This window comes from Castor canadensis, chromosome 3, assembly GCF_047511655.1.
Source record: "Castor canadensis chromosome 3, mCasCan1.hap1v2, whole genome shotgun sequence".
NCBI classification, from domain to species: Eukaryota; Metazoa; Chordata; class Mammalia; order Rodentia; family Castoridae; genus Castor; species Castor canadensis.
The window spans coordinates 50,383,564-50,409,894 of NC_133388.1; positions in this window are offsets into that span (position 1 = coordinate 50,383,564).

A 26,331-nucleotide genomic window follows, 5' to 3' on the forward strand; every position below is an offset into this window, starting at 1 on the left:
ACAGAACAGACAGCCCAGAAATAAAACCATGCAGATGTGTTCAGCTGATCTTCTACAAGGGTGCAAATACTGCACAGTAGTGAAATGATAGTCATTTTAACAAAAAGCATTGAAGAAATTGGATATCCATATGTAAAAGATGAAAATTGAGGGCCGGGTGTGGTGGTTCATGTCTGTAATAGCAGATACTTAAGAGGCAGAGATCAGAAGACAGCAGTCAGAGGCCAGCCTGGGCTAAAAGTTAGCAAGACCCCATCTCAATTAATAAGCTGGGTGCAATGACATCTGCCTGTCATACAGAAATAAGAGGATTGTGGGCCGAGGCTGGTCCCTGACAAACAGCAAGATCTAGCTGAAAACAGCAACCTAAAAACAAAGAGGGCTGGAGACACGGCTCAAAGAGTAGAGCGTCTGCCTAGGAAGCAGGAGGCCCTGAGATCTAACCTTAGTATCATCAAAAAAAAAGAAGAATTAAATTGCGCCTTTGTCTTCTACCATACACAATAATCAACTAAAAATGGACGAAGACTTAAATATAAGATCCCAACTCTAGAACTCCTAGAGAAAAACTAAGGGAAATTTCATATTATGGGCTCTAGCAATGATTTCTTGGATATGACACCAAAAGCTAAGGCAATAAAATAAAAAGCAGACAAGTGTCACTATGTCACACTAAAAAGCTTCTGCCCAGCAAAGGAAACAATCAACAGAGTGAAAAGGCATTTACAGCATTGGAGAAAATAATACAAACCTTAAATTGATGGTGAGTTAATGTCTAAAATATATGAGGAACTCCACAATTTAGTAGCAAGGAATAAGTAACCTGACATAAAAATGGTCAAAAAATTTGAAAAGATACTTCTTCAAAGAAGACAACAAAATGGGTAAGAGGTGTATGGAAAGGTGATCAACATCACTGATAACCAGACACATGCAAATCAGAGAGATACAATGAGAGATCACCTCACATCTGTTAGGATGGCCATGAGAAAAACAAAGGAAAACAAGACTGGGGTATTGCTCAGTGGTACGGTGCTTGCCTAGCATGTTTGAGGCCTTGGGTTGGATCTGTAGTGCCACAAAAACAAACAAACAAACCCAGAAAATAATAAGTTTTGACAAGAATGTGGAGAAATTCGAATCCCTGTGCACTGTTGGTGAGAAAGTAAGATGGTGCAGTCACTGTGGGAAACAGTGTGGAAGGTCCTCAAAATTAAAAGTAGAATGACTACATGATCCACCAATCCTACCTACCAATTTCTCCATGAGAACTGAAACCAGGATCTCAAGGAGGTATTTGCACTCCCATGTTCAATGCAGCATTATTCACAATAACCAAGAGGTGAACACACCTGAATGTCCACAGGCAGATGAATGAAGAAAGGTATGTTATACAGGAATATTGCTCATGCATGGAAACAAGGAAATCTTGTTCTATGCTACAATAGGGTTGAACCTTTGAGATCATCACTGTAAGTGAAATGAACAAATTCATCACGATTCCATTTTTAGGAGGGATCTGAGGTAGTCAAACTTATAGAAACAGGAGTAGCAGGAGTTTTCCAGGGACTGGAACGCCTCACAGACAGAGGAGTTACTTATTGTTGGATATGGACTTTCATTCATGCCACATGGAAAAGGTCCAAAGGTCTGCATCTTGACATTATAGTGACAGTTGACAATGCTGTGTATCCTTAAAATTTAAGAGGGTAAATCTAATGTCATGTAGTTTTACCATAAGTTTTTAAAAGGTTCTATGAACTCTCAGAAATGAAGAGAGTATAAGGTTAGCCCGAAGAGCTAAGGGGTCCAGAAAAGAGCTTGCCTTTTTAGAAATACAGCTTGCCAGCAGTGGTGCACCTGTGGAAACAGGGGGAACAGCTGAGCAAACATAATTAGAACACCTTCTAGAGTTTGTAAGGTAATCATGTATAGGAAGGAAACTGCTCACACTCCTGGGGAGGTGGGTCTCTGCAGGTACAATCTGTGTCTAGGAATTTGATCCTGGATTGTGTATTAAAGGACAAGTAGCGTTTCAAAGCTTCTGCCAGGTCTTTGTACCTTTTCCATGATAAAGCTATTGGGCAAATAGCTCCCTGTTTAGCTGAGTCAAAAATAGATTTTATATACACATAGGCAGAAGGGGACCCTCATTTGGGACACAGGGGCAAATGAGAGCTGAAGCAGAGCTCAGATCACTGGGTAGAAGGAAGAAGGGAGCAGCTCACAGGAAACAGCAGAAAAGAATAGGTAAGGCCAGAGAGAAAGCTTCTGGTGAAGTATTAGTTTCAAACTCTGGCAATAGTAATGATGGCATTCAATTGTTTCCTTCCTTAGGCTACAATATTGAGGAGCTATATGTTTCTCCTCAATATTTCTGAAAATGTCTGTTACTGGCCACAATCTGTTGTCAATGAGTCTTTGGGGAAATGAAGAAACAAGCGTGGTGCCCAGTGTGGAATGGGTGGGGCTTCAGGAAAGACAGCAGCTAGAGAAGGAATGGAACATGGAGCAGTATGGAACTGGGAGGAGACAGAGATGAGGAAGATAAGAAAACTTGGTAGAGAAAGGTCCCTGGAGTGATTGTAGGGATTAGAACCCACACTGCTGAAGGCAGTAATCACCTTGACCTCCTGCAAAGACCTTCTCTTCCTACATCCCTTGCCTCTGCAGTCAGCACCAGGAATAAGAATCCAACCCTAGTTCCAGGCATCCAGATAGGACACCCTATCGAGACACTCCATTTTTCAGACCTTCCTCCTATTATCTTAACGCTGCTCCCCTCACCCCATCATTAAACTATGCCGGCATGTCTCTACCAGCATGTACAGTGATTCCTCTACTAATTCCTCTACTAATTACACCTCTCAACCAGATTTACTGTCACTTTAACCACGTGAACCCCACAGTTTCTTGGCAGCCATGTGAAAGTAGAAGCAGAGCTCAACAGTAACCACCACTAATCCAAGGAGCAATCACACACGGCATGTTCAAGTGTCTGCCTCAACCTCTTCATAACCTCTGCACAACTCACACTTCCCTTACAGAGTTTTCTATTCTCTAAATCTCTCTAGGGACAGGTGTGTGATAAATGGTCACGTGACTCATTTATCTTACTCACTTTGCCCAGGCTGGCCTCAAACTGTGATCTTCCTATCTCTGCTTCCTGAGAAGCTAGAATGACAGGTGAGTAACACCCCATGACATCTCCATGCATTAAAGTGAATATTCAGAGTTAACATAGGTCTAAATAACTAATCTTGTTCGTATTACTGAGCTTAATAAACCAAGCATGGTGGTGCACACCCATAACCCCAGCTACTCTGGAGGCAGAGGTAACAATATCACTGACTGGGGCTGGCCGGAGTAAAAAGGTGAGACTTTTTATCTGAAAACAAAAAACCTAAAAGCAAAAGGATTGGGAGGTTGTCTGTAGTGGTAGAACACTTGCCTAGCAAGCACAGAAACCTGAGTTCAATCCCCAGTACTGTCAAAATTAATTAATTAGTTAATTGATTACTTAATTATGCAGATGCAATATGAGGTAGATTTCCTTATATACGTTGTCTATTGAAATACTTCTCTGAAGTCTATATGTATATTTACTAGTGTCAAAGCAAGATGCTGCAAAAATGCACAATTGTGAACAGTTAAACATGGAAATAGATCAGCACTAATATGAACATTCAGAGGAGATGCTTTAGCTGGAAAATATTACAAAAAGAAATATAGTCTTTGGAAATAACATGTATTTATGACAAATTAAGTAAGAGTGCAAAGCAGAATTGTAGAAATTTACTTATGATTCTCCATTTTGTGGAATTATTTAGTACACAGACATTTCTAACATTAGACAATAACTTAATGGAATTAGATTTCATTGTTAGCTACATCACTTCATGAGACTTTCAGTGAAATGTTTCATTTGAATAATGCAAATGAAATGAGTAGGAAACAGAGTTTCAACTTTGTCATCTCTTTTTATAAGACAGTAAAAGCTAGGCCTGGAGGAGTGGGCTCCAGTGGTACAGCACCTGCTTAGCAAGTGTGAGGCCCTGAGTTCAAACACCAGTACCATAAAAAAAAAGAACAGAAGTAAGAAAGAAAGAAAGAAAAAGCTATATGTGGGGAGCAAATTATAAGAAGCCTATAGGAACTTGACATAAGCACTGCTGTGCCCAATAATCGGCAGGCTGAGTTTGGCATGGCCCCAGCCACAGAAGAATGCAAAATGTAGCACAGCTTCTTTCCTAAGTTGTTAAATTCAGAGAAAGAAGTAGGAACTCAGGTTTTGCTTAATACAATGTAAGTCCCCTCCTGGAGAACTGTTGCTCCACCTCCTTGATTACCACTGGACATAAAAGACTCCCTGAAGGAGGATGTGAGGTTTTTTGGGGTTTTTTGATGGGGGATTGATGGAAGGTTTTTTGATGGGGATTTTTGAGTGGCTGCCGCTGACACTGCTGCTGGCTTATTTGTCTCCACCAGAGCAGCTTTCTGCACCAAGAACTTTATACATAGGCTTTGGAAAAGCTAAGTTGAAGAAAAGCTAAAGAGAACATGGGACAGTGCAAGTGTAAGGACCAAGACCTTAGAGTTATGCTAACGCAGGTTTTAGATGCTGCTGCTGTTGTTTGTCTGCAAGTCTGAGCACTGAGACTTTAAGAGAGAACGTGGAACAGTGCAAGTCTAAGGGCCAAGTCTCTAAGAGAGATTATGCTGAAGAAAAGCTAAAGAAAACATGGGACAGAGCGAGTCTAAGGAAAGAGACTTTAAAGAATAGAAAAGAAGCAAGGTTTTCAAGAAAGACTTTAGAAGTAAGGCCTTAAAGAATGGAGAAAAGTAGAGAAGTAAAAGAAGAGATATTAGAGAAAAGAAGCAACGAGCCTGTTGTGAGTCTCCATCCGACTGGCCAACACAACTGGCCCCAACTTTATGCATGCCCGTCTTCTTTCCCTTGTCCAGTTAGGCATCTCCAGTCACCTCCAATTAGGTCACGGAAAACCAGGAGCGTGAGAAAGCTCACTACAGCTATAAATCCTGGAATATACCATGTATAAAAAGTTTTATCCAGTAATAATCAACAGTAAACAGCCTATGAAAAAAAGAGGAACGTATTGCTAATCATAGTCAAATGTCAAAACAGCAAATTTTCTAGAGGTCCTTAAGTACAACACTTTACAATTCTAAGTCTGTAGAGGCCAAAACTTTAAATGGAAACTTGTCAAAATGATCGCTAGGAACTACCAAATGTTTATAATATTTGAACATAAAAACACTTTTCACAATTTGTTAAGCTATGGATTTAGGGACAAAATTCCTCCCAGAAAATGAGGTGGAAGTGGTAGAACACCTTCCTAGCAAGTGTGAGGTCTTGAGTTCAAACCCCAGTACCATCACAAAAACCAGGAAAGAATATGTCTAAGCAAACTAGGTGCCTTCATTTGATGGATTTTCATCTCACCAGGCTGGAAATGTTACTACAAAGGTAGCACAGTAATCGCCCCTTATCTGTGGTTTACTTTCTGTGAATTCATTAGATAAGATCAACCAGAGTCCAAAAATATTAAAGTCAAAGTTCTAAAAACAAATCATGTTTTAAATTGTGAATCATTTTGAGTAGTATGTTATCTGCCTCCCACTTATTTTCACCCAGCACAAGAAGAGTCTCTTTGTCCAGCATATCCATATTGCATATCACCTGCCCATTAGTCCCTTACTATCTCTCTTGGTCGTCAGATCAACTGTTGTGTATCACAGTTCTTGTGTTCAGACAACCCGATTTCACTTCAGAATGGCCACAGAGCAGGAGCCCTCCTATTGCATATTGTTATCATTGTCCTACCTTATATTAACTGTTACTCTGTTACTGTGCCTAATTCATGAATTAAATTTCATCTTACGTAGTATGTATAGGACAAAACGTAGCAGATCTAGGGTTCAGTACTACTGTGGTCTCAGACATCCACTGGGGGTCTTGGATCACATCCCTTGCGGATAAGGGGGGACTACAGTATTAAGACTTGCTTTGTTCAAACAGCTTCTTTAATACCTACCACACAGGTTGGATTTCTTCTTTTTTTTTTAAATTGGTAAAGTTTATTTTATTTGTGAACTAGGGTTTGAACTCAGGGTCTTCACCTTGAGCCACTCCCTCGGCCCTTTTTTTGTGATGGGCTTTTGTTTGTTTGTTTGTTTTATTATTCATATGTGCATACAAGGCTTGGGTCATTTCTCCCCCCTGCCCACACCCCCTCCCTTACCACCCACTCCACTCCCTCCCTCTCCCCGCCCACCCCTAAATAACTGGCAGAAACTATTTTGCCATTATCTCTAATTTTGTTGAAGAGAGAGTATAAGCAATGATAGGAAGGAACAAGGGGTTTTGCTGGTTGAGATAAGGACAGCTATACAGGGCATTGACTCACATTGATTTCCTGTGTGTGTGTGTTACCTTCTAGGTTAATTCTTTTTGATCTAACCTTTTCTCTAGTTCCTGGTCCCCTTCTCCTATTGGCCTCAGTTGCTTTTAAGGTATCTGCTTTTTTGAGTTAATCTTGGTATAGGGTGATACATGGATCTAGTTTCAGTTTTTTGCAGACTGCTAACCAGTTTTCCCAGCAGTTTTTGTTGAAGAGGCTGCTATTTCTCCATCATATATTTTTAGCTACTTTGTCAAAGACAAGTTGGTTATAGTTTTGTGGCTTCCTATCTGGACCCTCTATTCTTTTTTTTTTTTCCATTTTTCTTTTATTATTCATATGTGCATACAAGGCTTGGTTCATTTCTCCCCCCTGCCCCCACCCCCTCCCATACCACCCACTCCACCCCCTCCCGCTCCCCCCTCAATACCCAGCAGAAACTATTTTGCCCTTATCTCTAATTTTGTTGTAGAGAGAGTATAAGCAATAATAGGAAGGAACAAGGGGTTTTGCTGGTTGAGATAAGGATAGCTATACAGGGCATTGACTCACATTGATTTCCTGTGCGTGGGTGTTACCTTCTAGGTTAATTCTTTTTCATCTAACCTTTTCTTTAGTACCTGTTCCCCTTTTCCTATTGGCCTCAGTTGCTTTAAGGTATCTGCTTTAGTTTCTCTGCGTTAAGGGCAACAAATGCTAGCTAGTTTTTTAGGTGTCTTACCTATCCTCACCCCTCCCTTGTGTGCTAAAGCTTTTATCATGTGCTCATAGTCCAATCCCCTTGTTGTGTTTGCCCTTGATCTAATGTCCACATATGAGGGAGAACATACGATTTTTGGTCTTTTGAGCCAGGCTAACCTCACTCAGAATGATGTTCTCCAATTCCATCCATTTACCGGCGAATGATAACATTTCGTTCTTCTTCATGGCTGCATAAAATTCCATTGTGTATAGATACCACATTTTCTTAATCCATTCGTCAGTGCTGGGACATCTTGGCTGTTTCCATAACTTGGCTATTGTGAATAGTGCCGCAATAAACATGGATGTGCAGGTGCCTCTGGAGTAACAGTCTTTTGGGTATATCCCCAAGAGTGGTATTGCTGGATCAAATGGTAGATCGATGTCCAGCTTTTTAAGTAGCCTCCAAATTTTTTTCCAGAGTGGTTGTACTAGTCTACATTCCCACCAACAGTGTAAGAGGGTTCCTTTTTCCCCGCATCCTCGCCAACACCTGTTGTTGTTGGTGTTGCTGATGATGGCTATTCTAACAGGGGTGAGGTGGAATCTTAGTGTGGTTTTAATTTGCATTTCCTTTATTGCTAGAGATGGTGAGCATTTTTTCATGTGTTTTCTGGCCATTTGAATTTCTTCTTTTGAGAAAGTTCTGTTTAGTTCACCTGCCCATTTCTTTATTGGTTCATTAGTTTTGAGAGAATTTAGTTTTTTAAGTTCCCTGTATATTCTGGTTATCAGTCCTTTGTCTGATGTATAGTTGGCAAATATTTTCTCCCACTCTGTGGGTGTTCTCTTCAGTTTAGAGACCATTTCTTTTGATGAACAGAAGCTTTTTAGTTTTATGAGGTCCCATTTATCTATGCTATCTCTTAGTTGCTGTGCTGCTGGGGTTTCATTGAGAAAGTTCTTACCTATACCTACTAACTCCAGAGTATTTCCTACTCTTTCTTGTATCAACTTAAGAGTTTGGGGTCTGATATTAAGATCCTTGATCCATTTTGAGTTAATCTTGGTATAGGGTGATATACATGGATCTAGTTTCAGTTTTTTGCAGACTGCTAACCAGTTTTCCCAGCAGTTTTTGTTGAAGAGGCTGCTATTTCTCCATCGTATATTTTTAGCTCCTTTGTCAAAGATAAGTTGCTCATAGTTGTGTGGCTTCATATCTGGATCCTCTATTCTGTTCCACTGGTCTTCATGTCTGTTTTTGTGCCAGTACCATGCTGTTTTTATTGTTATTGCTTTGTAATATAGTTTGAAGTCAGGTATTGTGATACCTCCTGCATTGTTCTTTTGACTGAGTATTGCCTTGGCTATTCGTGGCCTCTTGTGTTTCCATATAAATTTCACAGTAGATTTTTCAATCTCTTTAATGAATGTCATTGGAATTTTGATGGGAATTGCATTAAACATGTAGATTACTTTGGGGAGTATCGACATTTTTACTATGTTGATTCTACCAATCCATGAGCATGGGAGATCTCTCCACTTTCTATAGTCTTCCTCAATCTCTTTCTTCAGAAGTGTATAGTTTTCCTTGTAGAGGTCTTTCACATCTTTTGTTAGGTTTACACCTAGGTATTTGATTTTTTTTGAGGCTATTGTAAATGGAATTGTTTTCATACATTCTTTTTCCGTTTGCTCATTGTTAGTGTATAGAAATGCTAATGATTTTTCTATGTTGATTTTATATCCTGCTACCTTGCTATAGCTATTGATGATGTCTAGAAGCTTCTGAGTAGAGTTTTTTGGGTCTTTAAGGTATAGGATCATGTCGTCTGCAAATAGGGATATTTTGACAGTTTCTTTACCTATTTGTATTCCTTTTACTCCTTCTTCTTGCCTAATTGCTCTGGCTAGGAATTCCAGTACTATGTTGAATAGGAGTGGAGATAGTGGGCATCCTTGTCTGGTTCCTGATTTTAGAGGGAACGGTTTTAATTTTTCTCCGTTAAGTATAATGCTGGCTGTAGGTTTGTCATATATAGCTTTTATAATGTTGAGGAACTTTCCTTCTATTCCTAGTTTTCTTAGAGCTTTTATCATGAGATGGTGTTGGATCTTATCAAAGGCTTTTTCTGCATCTATTGAGATGATCAAGTGGTTTTTGTCTTTGCTTCTGTTAATGTGGTTTATTACATTTATTGATTATCATATGTTGAACCACCCCTGCATCCCTGGGATGAAGCCTACTTGGTTGTGGTGAATAATCTTTTTGATGTGTTGTTGAATTTGGTTTGCCATTATTTTGTTGAGGATTTTTGCATCAATGTTCATTAAGAGATTGGCCTATAGTTCTCCTTTTTGGAGGTATCTTTGTCTGGTTTTGGGATAAGCATAATACTGGCTTCATAAAATGTGTTTGGCAGTTTTCCTTCCCTTTCTATTTCGTGGAACAGTTTAAGGAGGGTTGGTATCAGTTCTTCTTTAAAGGTCTGATAGAATTCAGCAGAGAATCCATCAGGTCCTGGACTTTTCTTTTGGGGCAGACTCTTGATTGCTGCTTCAATTTCATTTTGTGTTATAGGTCTATTCAGGTGATTAATTTCCTCTTGGTTCAGTTTTGGATGCTCATATGTATCTAGAAATCTGTCCATTTCTTTAAGATTTTCAAATTTATTTGAATATAGGTTCTCAAAGTAGTCTCTGATGATTTCCTGGACTTCCATGGTGTTTGTTGTTATCTCCCCTTTTGCATTCCTGATTCTACTAATTTGGGGTTTTTTTCTCCTCATTTTAGTCAGGTTTGCCAGGGGTCTATCAATCTTGTTTTTTTTTTCAAAGAACCAACTTTTTGTGTCATTAATTATTTGTATGGTTTTTTTGGTTTCTATTTCGTTGATTTCAGCTCTTATTTTTATTATTTCTCTCCTTCTATTTGTTTTGGGATTTGCTTGTTCTCGTTTTTCTAGGAGTTTGAGATGTATCATTAGGTCATTGATTTGGGATCTTTCAGTCTTTTTAATATATGCACTCATGGCTATAAACTTTCCTCTCAGGACTGCCTTTGCTGTGTCCCATAGGTTCCGGTAGGTTGTGTTTTCATTTTCATTGACTTCCAGGAACTTTTTAATTGCCATTTTTATTTCATCAATGATCCATTGTTCATTAAGTAATGAGTTATTTAGTTTCCAGCTGTTTGCATGTTTTTTGTCTTTACTTTTGTTGTTGAGTTCTACTTTTACTGCATTATGATCAGATAGTATGCATGGTATAATTTCTATTTTCTTGTATTTGCTGAGGCTTGCTTTGTGCCCTGGGATATGATGTATTTTGGAGAAGGTTCCACGGGCTGCTGAGAAGAATGTATATTGTGTAGAAGTTGGATGAAATATTCTGTAGACATCAACTAGGTCCATTTGATCTATTGTATATTTTAGATCTTGGATTTCTTTATTGATTTTTTTGTTTGGATGGCCTATCTATTAATGATAATGGGGTGTTAAAGTCTCCCACAACTTTTTGTTGGCATTAATATACGCTTTTAGGTCTTTCAGGGCATGTTGGGTGCATACAGGTTGATGATTATTATTTCCTTTTGGTCTATTTCCCCTTTTATTAGTATGGAATGTCCTTCTTTATCTCGTTTGATCAATGTAGGTTTGAAGTCTACTTTGTCAGAGATAAGTATTGCTACTCCTGCTTGTTTTCGGGGGCCATTGGCTTGGTAAATCTTTTTCCAGCCTTTCATCCAAAGCTTATGCTTATTTCTGTTGGTGAGATGGGTCTCCTGTAAGCAACAAATTGTTGGATCTTCCTTTTTAATCCATTTCGTCAAGCGGTGCCTTTTGATGGGTGAATTAAGTCCGTTAACATTAAGTGTTAGTACTGATAGATATGTGGTGATTCCTGTCATTTAGTTGTCTTAGTTGTTTGAAGGTTTGATTGTGTGTACCTAAGGTGAGGTTACTCTCTACTTTCTTGCTTTTTCTTTTCCTGTGGTTTGGTGCTGCACAAAAAAAAAGTTGGGTTTCACTTTCTGTGTGCAGAATCCCTTGAAGAATCTTTTGTAGTGGTGGCTTTATGGTCACATATTGTTTTAGTTTCTGCTTATCATGGAAGACTTTTATTGCTCCATCTATTTTGAATGATAGTTTTGCTGGGTAGAGTATCCTGGGGTCGAAGTTATTTTCATTCAGTGCCCGGAAGATCTCACCCCATGCTCTTCTTGCTTTTAATGTTTCTGTTGAGAAGTCTGCTGTGATTTTGATGGGTTTACCTTTGTATGTTACTTGTTTTTTCTCTCTTACAGCCTTCAATAATCTTTCCCTAGTTTCTGAACTTGTTGCTTTAATGATGATATGTCGTGGGGTAGTTCTATTTTGATCTGGTCTGTTTGGTGTCCTGGAGGCCTCTTGCATCTGTATGGGAATATCTTTCTCTAGATTTGGGAAATTTTCTGTTATTACTTTGTTGAATATATTACGCATTCCCTTCACTTGCACCTCTTCTCCTTCTTCGATGCCCATGATTCTCAAGTTTGGTCTTTTGATGGAGTCGGTGAGTTCTTGCATTTTCTTTTCACAGGTGTTGAGTTGTTTAATTAATAGTTCTTCGGTTTTTCCTTTAATTACCATTCAATCTTTGAGTTCTGAGATTCTGTCTTCTGTTTGTTCTATTCTGCTGGATTGGCCTTCCGTTTTTTTTTTTTTTTTTCATTTTTCTTTTATTATTCATTGGCCTTCCGTTTTGTTTTGCATTTCTGTTTATTCTTTTTTTCTGAGGTTTTCCATATCCTGGGCGGTTTCCTCTTTAATGTTGTCTATTTTTGTCCTGAGTTCATTTATCTGTTTATTAATCGTGTTCTCTGTTTCACTTTGGTGTTTATACAGTGCTTCTATGGTTTCCTTTATCTCTTCTTTTGCTTTTTCAAATTCTCTATTTTTGTTGTCTTGGAATTTCTTGAGTGTGTCCTGTACATTTTGGTTGACCCTATCCAGTATCATCTCTATAAAATTCTCATTGAGTACCTGTAGTATGTCTTCTTTTAAATTATTCTTGTGGGCTTCATTGGGTTCTTTGGCATAGTTTGTCTTCATTTTGTTGGAGTCTGGATCTGAGTATCTGTTTTCTTCATTCCCCTCTGGTTCCTGTACTAATTTTTTGCTGTGGGGAAACTGGTTTCCCTGTTTTTTCTATCTTCCCGTCATTGTCTTTGGTGTTGTTATTGTCCTTGTACTGTGTGCAATTAAGTATTTTCTAGCTTGTAATAATATTACCATTGTTAAATGGTAATATTTAGAATGGAAGGGTGAGAGGAGATGGAAAGCAAGAAGTTAAAGAAAAGGGAAAAACAAATAAACAGACAAGTAGGAGAAAACAAAACAAGGAATCAAACAAAAAAGTTTCAAAGGTGTAAACAGGGAGCATTAGTGTATTAATCGACAGTAAGCTGAATGGGCATTAGAGAGACAGAGAGAGGATTGAAAATAAAAAATTAAAAGAATAAAGATAAGAATAAAAATAAAAAATAAGTAAATGAAAGAAATATATATATATATAATAAAACAAAATGAAAAATACAAAATAAAAATAATAAACCTCCAAGTTCAAATGCAATGAAATTTCAGTCTTATTTTGGTGTCCATCTCAGTCTCCAATCCTGGAGACTGCCTCAGATGTTGTCCTGTAGTTGTCTCATCAAAGGGGACGCATAAAGTAGAACAAAACTTGTCTGCATCTTCCCAAGCCGTCTGGGCATGGATGACTGGCAGCCCGGGGGCCCTCCTGGTTTCTCCGTTAATGTGAAGTGGAGATGCTCTGCACCGGCTGGAAGTGTGGAGGGGTCAAAGTTTTGCCTCTTCTTGGTGGTTTTGCCTGCAAGGTGTGTCGGATTTCTTCTTAAATCAACAAGCTGAGCACCTGAGAAGGCAGTTCCTAAATCCCTGTATTCAGGTAGAAGGGGATAAAGATTGACAAGAGGGGTTCTCTCTCCTGTCTCGTCCCTCTCCCTTTCTCTTCCCCATCCACTTCTAATGCCTCTGTGATCTTCCTTTATTCTGTAATGACTTTGTGAATGAAATGCCACTGCTTGTGGTTCCTTAATGAGCCATAGCCTCCATCATAGCTACTTCATTGTCCCTGACAACTGCTGAATGTTTTCTTCACTAATTTTCTATTACATAAATATTTCTTCAGGCAGATTTACTGTGATTTTAACCACGTGAGACCCAGAAGTCTCTTGGGAGCCAAGAAAAGTAACAGAAGTCAACAATGACCAACACTAATCGACCAAGGAGCCACACATGGCATGTTCAGATGTCTGATACAAAATACAGAATCAGCACATAGGGAAACAACATACAGTAGAAGATAATTGAGGAATTTAAGAAGTCAACCTAGCACAACCAAAATTCAATAATGGCTTGCAGAAGAAATAGTGTCCTGGAGTGTGCTGCAGAGGACACCAACAGAGGTGCCTCAAGAGGCCAGTGCCTCCCATATGTTACCTGTGGTTAAGACCTTGCTACTGTACTACACCAGGGCAGGTGCAGGAATGTGGTGCCTGCATCATGGCAAGTCAAAAACACTCGTTTTTAATTATCAAAGCCAATTGGATCTATCCATTGCAACATTTCAAGATCAGGATATGAAAATACCTTTTTTCCAGCAATAAGCCATTCAGTGTAAGTCTATCATCCACTCCTTCCCTCTGAAAGAAAGAAGGGAAGGAAGGAAAGAAAGAAGGAAAGATGGAAGGAAAAGAAAAAGGAGCAGGAGGAGGAGGGATTAATTTGAATGCATAGCCCAGAATTATACAAACTCCCCCATGCACTTCCACCATCTAAAACAATGAGTGCTCCCTTTACTTGAAGAGCAAATGCCTGAGGTGGGCTGCAGGGTCAGGCCTGACCACAGGGAACGTCAAGGTGACTCAGCCATTGCCTGCCCAGGAGCAGTTCAGGATGAGCTCACAGAGCTGACACTGCAGAATTCACTTGGTCATGTTTGTAAGCCCACGTGAAACATGCCCTCAGTGAGGGCGAGGGGCCGTGAAGATGGGCTGCTGTTCACCATGAGCCAAAGCCCTCCTTTGGTTTTCTGTGCCTCACTTAGGACAAAATAGGTGGTTGGTGATACAAGTTAATCAGAGAGTTTTTTGGTTTTGGTTTTGTGACAGTGCTAGGGGTTTTCACCTCAGGGCTTTGTGATTGTCAGGCAGGTGCTCTATCACTTGAAACAGAACTCCATGCCCCTTTTTTGCTTTTTTTTTTCGGACATTGTCTCACATTTTTGCCTGGGGTCAGTTTCAGATTGCCATCTTTCTCACCATGCCTTACAAATAGCTGACATTACAGGCATGTATCACCACACCTGGCTTATTTGTTGTGATGGGATCTTGCTAACTTTTTTTGCCTCAAATAGTTTGGATTATAGACAAGAGTTGCTGTTCGTGGCTTGGAGTTTTGTTTTTGTTTTTGTTTTGTTTTTGTTTTGGTTTGGTTTTGTTTTTCTAATTGACACAATTGTACATATTTATGGAGTGATACAGTGTGATACTTCAATATATGTACACATGTGTAATAATCAGATTGGGGTAACTAGCACTTACATCTCCTTAAATATTTGTCTTTTCTTTGTGTTCAGAAACTTTGAACTCTGTCTTCGGGTTTCAGCATAGCTATGAAATTACTCAATATTATTAATAAAGGCTTAGAGGTTAGACAGCATGGACAAAAGAAGAGAATGTATTTAGCTCAGGGTATTTTTTGCAAAATAGTGAGACCATGAAATCTCTCGGTGTATTTTAAAAGATCAGCCTCGCCAGGTACAGTGGTGTGTGTCATTGTCCCAGCACCTAGGAGGCTCAGGTGGCAGGATCACGTGAGTCCACAAGTTCAAGAACACAGTGAGACCCCGTCTCAAGAAAAACTATTCAGCTTAATCAAACTGCCAGTAGCCAAGGGACAGAAAAAGGGTCTGAGCTATTTGCATAAAGATGTAAGATACATTTAATGACTCTCTGTTAAGCAAAAAATAACAGATAAATAATAAAAAATGTATTTTTATTAAATAAAAAATTTATTTATCTGTTATTTTTTGTTAACAAAAGATAGCAGATAAATAAATAATGCATATCAGGAAAATGGAAAGCCATTTTCAGAGATGTGAAACACATCTCTCTTTGCCATGTGCCCAAGCTGGAGTTGGGCAGATTCTAAAGTTTAAGCTGCGAGGCCCTAGAACTGTACCTAATTTTGTATTTTAAAAACAATTTTCCCTAAAACAAGGGTACACTATTATATAAGCTTCAGATCCCACAAAACTCTCTCCATGCACGTCCCCGCTGGAAATAAAGACTAAAAGTTACATAGCACTGAGAGAGCTGACATGATTATCCTGGGGGTGCATCTTTATCCCCAGAATCTGCTCCATTTTTTAAACTCATGTTTAGGGTTAGATAGGGTTGGTAGCTTGGCTGGTGTACGTGTTAATTAAGCATAGCAAAGTGAAATTTTAAGTAAATTTTGTTAAACCATTTCATGAGGTTGAGAAGGTAATTTATGAGGTTATCAAAATGATTTCAACAATTCCAGATGATACTGTATTTTCATTTTTCAGAATGAAAGCAATGAGCTTCAGCATTCTGGTGGTCTCAGATTATCATGAAGATTATCAAGTTAACATGAAGTCACTAAGCTTTCAGAGAACAGAAGACAATTTTTGGGACTTAGGGATAGGCAAAGAAACTTACACCAAAAACAAAATCCATAAAACAAAAAAATTGATAAATTGAACTTCATCATAATTAAAACATTTGCTGCAAGAAAGCCCTGGTAAGAAGAAAGACAAGCCACACAATGGGAAAACAATGTTTGCAAATCACATATTTGACAAAGATTGGTCCTTAAAATACATTTAAAAAAACTCTCAAAACTCAACAATAAAAAGGTAAAAAGTCTCTGGGCAAAAGATACAAAAGGCAAGTTGAGCACAGTAGTGAGCACCTGGATCATGAGTTTGAGGTCAGCCTTTGATACATAGCAGGACACTGTGTCAAAAACCCACAAACAAACGAGATCTAAAAAGAGCTGGACTCCTGTGGCTCACACTGTTAATGCTGCTACATTGCAGGCTTAGACGGTAGGTTCAAGGTTTGAGGTCAGTCTGGGCAAATAGTTCATGAGATCCCCCCGCCATATCTAAAACAACCAGAGCAAAATGGACTTGAGGTAGGGCTCACATGGTTGAGTGTGTGCTTTGCAAGCACAAAGTCCTGAGTTCAAACCCAAGGCCCATCTAAAAAGAAAAAAAGATATAAGGAGACATCTCACCAAAGAAAATACACTGATAACAAGTAAGTTCATGAAAAGATAAGCAAGACCACTAGCCATGAGGGGAATGCAAATTTTAAACCCACAAGGATATATCACTGAACACCTACCAAAATAGCTAAAATAAAAAAAGAAGAAATAAAAAGCCATCACAATGCCAAATGCTGAGAGCATGTGGAGATGCCAAACCAGCTCTTCCTGCATTGCTGTTACAAGCCACTCTGGAAAACAGTTTGGCAGTTCCATTAAAAAGTAAACATGCGACAACTACACAGCCCAACACCTGCACCCCTGGCATTTCTCTCAGGGAAATGAACTTAGTTCACACAATAAATGTACATAAATGTTATAGCAGATTTATTCCTAACTGTCAAAAGAGGAAATAGCCCCTAGATATTCCTCAATCAATGACTGATAAATAAACACCATAGATAATTACTCATCAGTAAAAAGAAACTGACTGATACATGTCACAACCTGCATGGACCTCCAGAAAATTATGCTGAGTTGAAAAAACAATCAATTGTAAAAGGCTTTGAAAAGCCAGGCCTTGAGGGCTCATGCCTGCAATCCTACTTACTTGGGAGGGCTGAGATCAGGAGGATCAAGGTTCAAGGCCAGTTCAGGCAAATATCAAGCCTCCATCTCCAAAATAACCAGAGCAAAACAGACTGGAGGTGTGGCTCACATTGTAGAGGGTCTGCCTTGAAAGCACAAAGCCCTGACTTCAAACCCCAATCCCACCAAAAAAAAAAAAAGTCTTTTAAAACAGGAGCAGAGTGGGGGGTTTCCAGGAATTGATGAGATGAGGAAAGAGGGCGTGGTTAGAAATGGGCCATATAGGCACCCTGGTGGAGATGCAGGTGTTCTGCATTCTTCATCTTTATTAGCATATATTCATTGTGTGAGGGATTCACTGTGGCAATTCTGAAGTCTTGCATTGTACATTGTATCTTTCCCTCCCCCTAAGCCCCCTCCCGCCTCACCTAAACAGTGGCAAAAGGTTTCCCAGTTCTCTTTCATATATGTTTACCAAGCCCATGAACCATGTTCCCTCACCTTCCTCTCACCCTAGTGTCCTGTGTTTTGATATTATCAATGCCAACATCCTGATTGTGATTTTGAACTATGGCCTTGCAAGATGTCACCATTGGGGAAAGAGTAAAAAGCACACTGCTAAGTTCTTACAACTACATATGAAATTGCAGTTAACTCAAAATAAAAATGTTAAGATATACAATTCAATTAAAATTAATCATTTTTCTTTTTTAATTAACATAAAATTGTACATACTTGTGGGATACAGTGTGAAGCTTCCATTCATTTATACACTATGTACTGATCAAATCAGGGTAAGCAGCATCTCCATCTCCTTATATTTTGTGCTTGGAGGCTTTGAATTCCTGTCTTCTAGTTGTCCATAAAATATGTCATAGGTTGTGACCCATGTCACCCTCCTGTGCTGTAGAACGCTAGGACTCCTTCCTAACTCTACATGAATACCTGTTGTCCAGCTTCCCTCCATCCACCTTCTCCTCTCCTTCTCTGTAAGACTGCCTTATCTCCACTGTAACTTATGGTGCATCACTCCTCTCTCCACTCCACCCCACCCCATCTGCACAGGAAGCACACAGCATCTGTGGTGGATTGTTCTGGACTAAAATTGGATCCTAAGAGGATGGGATGGAGGAGAAGATAGGAGTGACACATAAAAAAATGCTACTGCTATGACCACCACGACCAATCAGCTACTGGAGTACCCCAGGCCCACCTCGGCTCTCCACTCTGTGAAGAATGATGTCCCAGAGGCAGTTCCAAAAGTCAGGAATCCACACAGGGCTTGACAAATCTTGGTCCTCGCTGAGAACTGGGCTTCTCTGATGTTTCTCATTGGCCCACCATGCTGCTTGTCTCTCCACTCTCGACACTTGTTCCTCACCTTTGTCGCTGGATTTTCTACTCACTATCTACAATGATCATACTGTTCTTCTCTCTGTGTTTGGGATTATATCTGCCTTTTGAGATTCGTTAGATTGCCTGTCATTTTGGTATTAATAACCAAAGGAAAGTAGTCTGGAATAAACACAATGACAGTGTTGTTTCTTCCTTGTCTCAATTTTCTATCTTTCACTTAGACCAGGTAGAGAAAGACAGAGGATCTCATATCTCATTTCCTGTGACTGTCCACCCTGGTTATGCGTAATGACCCCTGGGGGCCTTTTACTAAATGCCAAGGCTGCCTTCCTCCACATACTGACTTAAAACTCCAGGACTGGGACCCAAAGTGCGTGTCTTTATAATGCTCTTAAGATGATTTTGATTGGCCAGACACTGCTGAGAGCAACCTTTCTACAAAAAAGCACTAAAAAGACATTCGTCTCTAATTCCAAGAAAAAGAAGATCTGGTGTAAACAGAAAAAATTCCTGGTCAGCGGGACCCTGAGAGAGCACGTGTGGATGGGAAGAGCTACATGAGAACCCCGGCATCAGGCCCAGTCTGGAGGTGTTTATCTTTATGGGATGTTTTTTTTTTGTTTTTGTTTTTGTTTTTCTTCTATTATTCATATGTGCATACAAGGTTTGGGTCATTTCTCCCCCCTGCCCCCACCCCCTCCCTTACCACCCACTCCGCCCCCTCCCTCTTCCCCCCACCCCCTCAATACCCAGCAGAAACTATTTTGCCCTTATTTCTAATTTTGTTGTAGAGAGAGTATAAGCAATAATAGGAAGGAACAAGGGTTTTTGCTAGTTGAGATAAGGATAGCTATGCAGGGAGTTGACTCACATTAATTTCCTGTGCATGGGTGTTACCTTCTAGGTTAATTCTTTTTGATCTCACCTTTTCTCTAGTTCCTGGTCCCCTTTTCCTATTGGCCTCAGTTGCTTTTAAGGTATCTGCTTTAGTTTCTCTGCGTTAAGGGCAACAAATGCTAGCTAATTTTTTAGGTGTCTTACCTATCCTCACCCCTCCCTTGTGTGCTCTCGCTTTTATCATGTGCTCAAAGTCCAATCCCATTGTTCCTACCAAACATTTGGATGTAGTTAATGGCAATGATGAAATGTTTTTAATAGATTTCTAATTATTTCAGTGAAATCCTATTCCATCAAATCACTTAAAGCTATTGTCAACCAAAAGTAAAGACATATATTCCTGAAGAATTCTGGACAAGATTTTAAAAGTCAATTTAAAAATTATTTGCATAAATTAATTGTACAAAAGGGTTTCATTGAGATATGTTCATGCATGCATATAATGTACTTTGATCAAATTCACCCTACCTACATCGCTTTCTCTTAACCTCCCTCTCTTCCCCCTTTTTTAATACTTTTAGGGGTGTTACGACACCATTTTCATACATATATGTCATGTACTTCTATCATATTCACTTGCCATCACCCTCCCTTTTCCCCTCTCCCACAACAGTCTCCTTTTACAATCATGTCATCTTATTGTTTTAAATATAAAAATACAGCAAAACCACGCTGTATTTGTCTTTCCAAGCTTTGCCTTAAGTCCAGATTTGTTAGGACTATTTTTTTATGTCTGGATGTTGTGGAAAAGACAGACGTGCTGGTTTAAGTAAAATGGGGATAATAGTTAATACTGGCTTTTGTATTGAAGTAGCACAAGTTTTCCGGAAACGCTGTTTCTTCCGGTCTGATAATACGTAAGTACAAATAGCATCACTGTCAAGATTTATAGATCCTGAGAAAGGACAGACAGCTTGCCTAACTCTGTGAGTCCTTAGAGCTGTAATTCAAACTGCTGAGGGTTTGTGTCACTTAAAATGGGCTTTTGATTTCATCCCTGTGTTTATCTAACAGGAGGGAAGACTTTGAGAGCCACGTTCAATTTTTAAGCAATGTGGTTCTTTCCACAAGCAGTTGAAGACACCACTATAAACCTAATTATATGGAAAGGCAGGTATATCTTTACATAATGGACTGGATTTAAAATATGCACTTAGAAAAAGAACTGAGAAGTTTTCAGCAACCACAAATAACGTTTCTTGTGCTGGGCAGTCCCCCCCACCACACACACACACACTCTGGTCTGCTGTTTGTGCTCCTGGGCTCTCTGGCTCTGGGGATGGCCCGCCTCTGCCTGGTGGGCCTGGTGGATGGGGGACTTCTCTGAAGATACAGAAGATGGTCAGTGGTCCACTTCTGAATTAATGCTTCCTTGCCAGGCAGAGCACAGCCAAACAATTGAACATATATTTGATACAGTGTTGCCTTTACTTTTTCATGACTCATGATATTCATTTCTTGCAAGAAAGATTTGACATGTTTTTAAAGAAACCTCAACTATCTGCCTTCATTGAAGTAAAATGATTAATTTTGGGACATCTGTGATTTTCATATGACCTTGGTAAGTCCCAATGTTTCCTGAAAAGAAATTAAGCTTTGTAAGATAAAAATCACTTTTATATTTGCAAAAGGACTATTTAAGAGTATCTCTGAACACTGGCTCTCTACCCTGGATCCTGTGTCTGGGGAAGTAGACACAGGATCTACTTCCTTTGTCTTTTGAAAATTCACTTTCTGTCCCTCTGAGGACTTTGCGTCTGGTCAGCTCCTGGAATTCTTCTTCAAAGGCTGTATTCATTCACATCTGGATTTTGTAACCATGTTAAAAATCCCCTCAAATTCTCTTGAATAAGAAGTTTGTAATTTGAACATGAAATTCATTTTCCTTGAGGTAACTTCTAAATAAAGAAAATAATTTTTTGTAGCAGAAAGGCTGTGGTTTCAAAGTTTCTAAAATAGTTCAATATCCTGTTTCAGTTCTTGTAGCAAATGTCAGAGTAGAAGAAATCTTCAATGTCATGAGTAATCTGTAGACTGATGAAATAGATCAAATGATCCATCCCTGAGCAGTAAACTTTGGTTTCCATTTTATATTTTCACTCCTTTGCAGGTAAAAAAAAGAAGTACTTTTAAATAAAAAGTAGTCACACAAGCTAAGGTAAAACGTAAGATGTAGACTGTCAAAGGTACGGTTTATGCACATACATATTTTGTGAAGTGTGTCTGACATTTTGGTTGCAACTACTAATGTGATTGTTTCTTTGGGTGCTAGGAAGGCTTCGTGGTTCACTCTGTGTGTGCTCAGACACCAAACATTTGTGCAAAACAAGGGTTCACTTTCCATTGGAAAAGTCTATAGGATCATGATGTTCTGACTGGAGGCGTGATTCAAGCAGTAGAGCAGCTGCCTAGCAAGTGCAAAGCCCTGAGTTTAAACTCCAGAGCCAACACACACACACACACACACACACACACACACATCTTATGTTCAAGAGATCTTGAACACAAGATGTTCAAGAGATCTAAATCTTGTTGGTAAAGCCAAAAAAGCATGCATCCATAGCATCCCACAAAGGTACTGCTTGCTAGGATAATGTGTCTTACTGGTAATTAATATGAAATTTTAAACTGACCACTTATTAAATTAATATCATGACTGGACACTGTGCTAATTGTCTCTTTAATTTGCCTAATTTCCTTCTTGTTTTAGCAATGGCTTTGTTTATACCACCAAACAATATATATTTTATTAGATGAGAGTTTGCTCTATTCATTCTGTGAGTTTTTCTGTATATTTTATTGAGTCATTTACTGTAACCAGTCATTTCATCCAGCATCACCTAAAACCAACAAGGTGGCCAAATCATGGGGAGGAGGGAATTTCCATTCATTTAAAAATAGGGAGACAATGGGATTGGACTTTGAGCACATGATAAAAGCAAGAGCACACAAGGGAGGTATGAGGATTGGTAAGACACCTAAAAAACTAGCTAGCATTTGTTGCCCTTAATGCAGAGAAACTAAAGCAGAGACCATAAATGCAACTGAGGCCAATAAGAAAAGGGGACCAGGAACTAGAGAAAAAGTGAGATCAAAAAGAATTAACCTAGAAGGTAACACCCACGCACAGGAAATCAATGTGAGTCAACTCCCTGTATAGGTATCCTTATCTCAACCAGCAAAAACCCTTGTTCCTTCCTATTATTGCTTATACTCTCTCTACAACAAAATTAGAGATAAGGGCAAAATAGTTTCTGCTGGGTATTGAGTGGGGGGGAGAGGGAGGGGGCGGAGTGGGTGGTAAGGGAGGGGGTGGGGGCAGGGGGGAGAAATGACCCAAGCCTTGTATGCACATATGAATAATAAAAGAAAAAGAAAGAAAGAAAGAAAGAAAAATAGGGAGTGTAGTTAAGTTGTTTTTGTCCATTCGTGTGCCCTCCAAAGGCCTAGAGGCAATGTTCATTCAGCTCATGGAATGGAGAACAGCTAGCATTGTCACTAACATTTCTCATGAAACAAACTAGAACTCCTTGGATATGTGACACATTCCAGATCTGAGGCAGGAAAGTCACAAAATGGATTTAGAATATTTTATAATCCAGAATATCATATCAGGAAGAAAGGAAATAAAGTAGAGAAAAATTAAAAAGGTTTCTAAAGATGGGACAGTTTGAGCATCAAAATTTATTTGACAAGCCTGGCACTGGTGTCTCACACCTATAATCCTAGCTACTTGGGAGGCTGACAATAGGAGGATTGTGGTTTGAGGCTAGCTTGGGCAAATAGTTCAGGAGACCCCATCTCCAAAATAACCAGAGCAAAATGGGCTAGAGGTTTGGGAAATATAGAATGTTAAAACCCTTTAGCCTGCAATATTTTTTTTAAATCAGTGGTCACCTTTGGAGATTGCTAAAACACTATCTGAATATGAGATAGGAAATAACAGAAGCAAGCATTTATTTTGCCTTCTCCATGTGAACTGAATTCCAGCCAGTACATGCAGAAGGTATTAATCAAAAGTAATCAGAATGTCACCCCTAACAGAATAATGGATATTCACTGCTAAAATGGGAAGGGGAAAGGCTAATGAGAAATACTATAATGAATGAATTATTCTAACAACACCTAGACCTACAAATCAATCCTCACACTACCTTAGAGAGCCACTGTGTTCCTCCTAATGCAATACACAGGAAATTCACAGCACCACCTCAGAACCTAACTCACAAATCCAGAAGAGGGGCACCTTTACAGGACAAGTGACCTTCAAGGGGAACTGTTACAGATGAAAAGAAAACTTTCAGAACCTACCAACAAAATGCAAGGTGTGGACCTTGTTGAATCCTGATTCAAACAAATCAACTGTAAATTGGGAACACTTGTGAGACAATTGGGAAATCTGAATTTTGAATGGCTATGAGCTGGTATTAAGTTTAATAAATATTAAGGAAATTAAGAAAATCTTTTAGTATACTTATATTTAGGAGAAATAACATTGTGGTTACATTAAACCGAAAGGAACCCTTGTTTAAGCAGACAAATTTCTGATGTATTAATGAGGGAAGTGACATAATATCTGGGATTTGCTTAAAATAATGTAGTGGGCTGTGAAGAGTGTGAAGTCATTTGTTGCACAATATGGGGATTTATTTTGCCACTTTGATTTTCTTGGGTGTGTGTTTGAACATTTTCATAATAAAAATCTTTGAAGGTAGACAAAATACCATCCATTCATTCACTAGACAAATACTGAGGTGCTGGCATACATCCTAACACTATAAAGGCTCTTGATCTAACCCTTCCCTACATAACACACTAATTCTTGCTGGAGAAAAAAAGATTGCTAAACAAAGCAGTTAAAGACATGAAAATGAAGCAATAGAAGGACACAAATTCAAGCAAGTAATTGTGAGTGGGCAATGGCTTTTGTGAGTTGGAAAGAGTTTTATAAGACAGACAAACTTGAAGTCCCTCAGCTAACTCAATAGAGGCAGGCTCAATGGGCAGGCCCCCTCTAAAAGTACCCAAAGTTAGGAGAAAGCTGTCATCAGCAGTTAGCTTTCTCTCTGTGTTGTAATATGTGCAATTTGTCTTGTAGGAGAGTTTCTCACAGATTGTGTGTAATTTATTTGAATTTTTTAACAAGATGGTTAGGAGTAGGAGTTTGGATCAAGTGGTAGAGCAGCTGCCTAGCAAGAGTGAGGTCCTGAGCTCAAACCACAGTATCACCACACACGCACAAAAAAGGTTTCATTTGCTTTCTAAAAACAGGGAGAAAATAATCATTTCATTGCAAATGTTAATAAAGGGGGATATTTAGGCAAGGGTCTCAAACTTTAGAAGGCATTTTTTCCAATTGAAGGAAAGAGATATAACAGTTTAGATTGCTGTCTCTTTCTATTTTGTACATGCTGTAGATACTTTCTAGGTAAAAGCCCATTATCCATTCCTTCCACAATCAGTTCAGATATGGTGAGGCCCATTCCCCTTTCCTGTAATAACAGTTTTCTCTTTGACCTCAGTCAGAAATAAACAACATCAGTAACATTTCTGTAGAATCACCTATTCAGAAGGGCCCAGAGAGCTGCTGAGCTCTGGAGTTAGGGCAGCTTTTATGAGTTGCCTTGTGTATCTAGGAATTGTTGGCAAATCTTTCCTATCGCTGACATCACCATAGTTTTGTTTTAAAGCTGTGTTTGATAAAGGCTGAAGTCCTAAATGCTGTCCCCAGAGAAAAGCATAGCTAAGACTGCTGTACTGACTCCTGAAGCTTCAGTCACTGGGTCTCACTGAGGTGCTCTGAGACCCATGTCCTGAGATGGGAGTCCAGAGTGTCCCATAAAGACCACTGAACATCATGACCTTGGCAGGTTGACACCAAGATGTGGGAATTACATTTGGTTCAAAACCAACCTCGCAGTAGAGACAGTATCAGCCAACAAAACAAAACAAAAAAACAGTGTTTGTGTGTCAGGCTGTGCCTAAGGACGGTGAAAAATAGGATTGATTAATACTCCTGGCATTTATGTTAGTCAGCTCTGCACCACTGTTACAAAGTATCTGAGAGCATGCCTTATAGGAGGAAAGATTGATTTTGGCTCAGTTTCAGTCCATGGTCAGCTTTCTCCTTTGCTATGAGTCTGTGGTGAGGCAGAACATCAAGGTAGCAGGAGTTTGTTGGGGAGCAAAGTGGCTCCGCTCATGGAGGCCAGGAATCTGGATGGGGCACATGTCCCCTCCCCAGTGATTCCAACCAGGCCCCATCTCCTAAGAGTCCATTCAGCTATGAACTCACCAATGGATTAATCCACTGATGAGTTTAGCACTCTGGATTCAATCACCTCTCACTAGCACCACCAGCTGGGGACCAAGCCTACAAACCATGAGCCTGTGGGGGACATTTTATATCTAAACCACAACAGTATTAATCAAGGCTAAACCACGGTGGCATCTTTGAATTAGAAGAGAATGGAAAGGTCTCTAATGATGCCTGTTGCTGAATCAGGAACATTGTTTTCCAGATTCCTAAAAAGTGGTTATTTAATCTGAAGACCACTAAAGAGTTATGGCACAAGTAATAAAAGACAAATTCTCTTCATTTTCCTTAAAACTTTTTTTTGGCAATACTGAGTTTTGAACTTAGGGCCTCACATTTGTTAACCAGGTGCTCTACCAGTGGAGCCACTCCACCAGCCCTTTTCTATGTTGGGCATTTTTGAGATAGGGTCTCAAGAACTATTTGCATGGGGCTTATTTCAAACTTTGACCCTCCTGATCTCTGCCACCTGACTAACTAGGATTATAGGCGTGAGCCTTAAGCTTTTTTAGAAATGTTTTCATTTTTAGCAAATACACTGTATCTTGAGAGTGGTTGAAGAAAATCACACCATTGTAGATTGATGCCCCAATAAAATGTATGTCTCTACTTGTAGAGTTGTAGAACCTTCTACAACCTCTCAGCTCTCTTTCCTGTGCCCCCCCAAAACCTATTTTAAATCACCTTCTTCTAATATCTTCCTGCCATTACTTTCAATATCTGAACTCATCTTCTACTATATCTGTATCTGCATTTTCCCTTCTGTAAG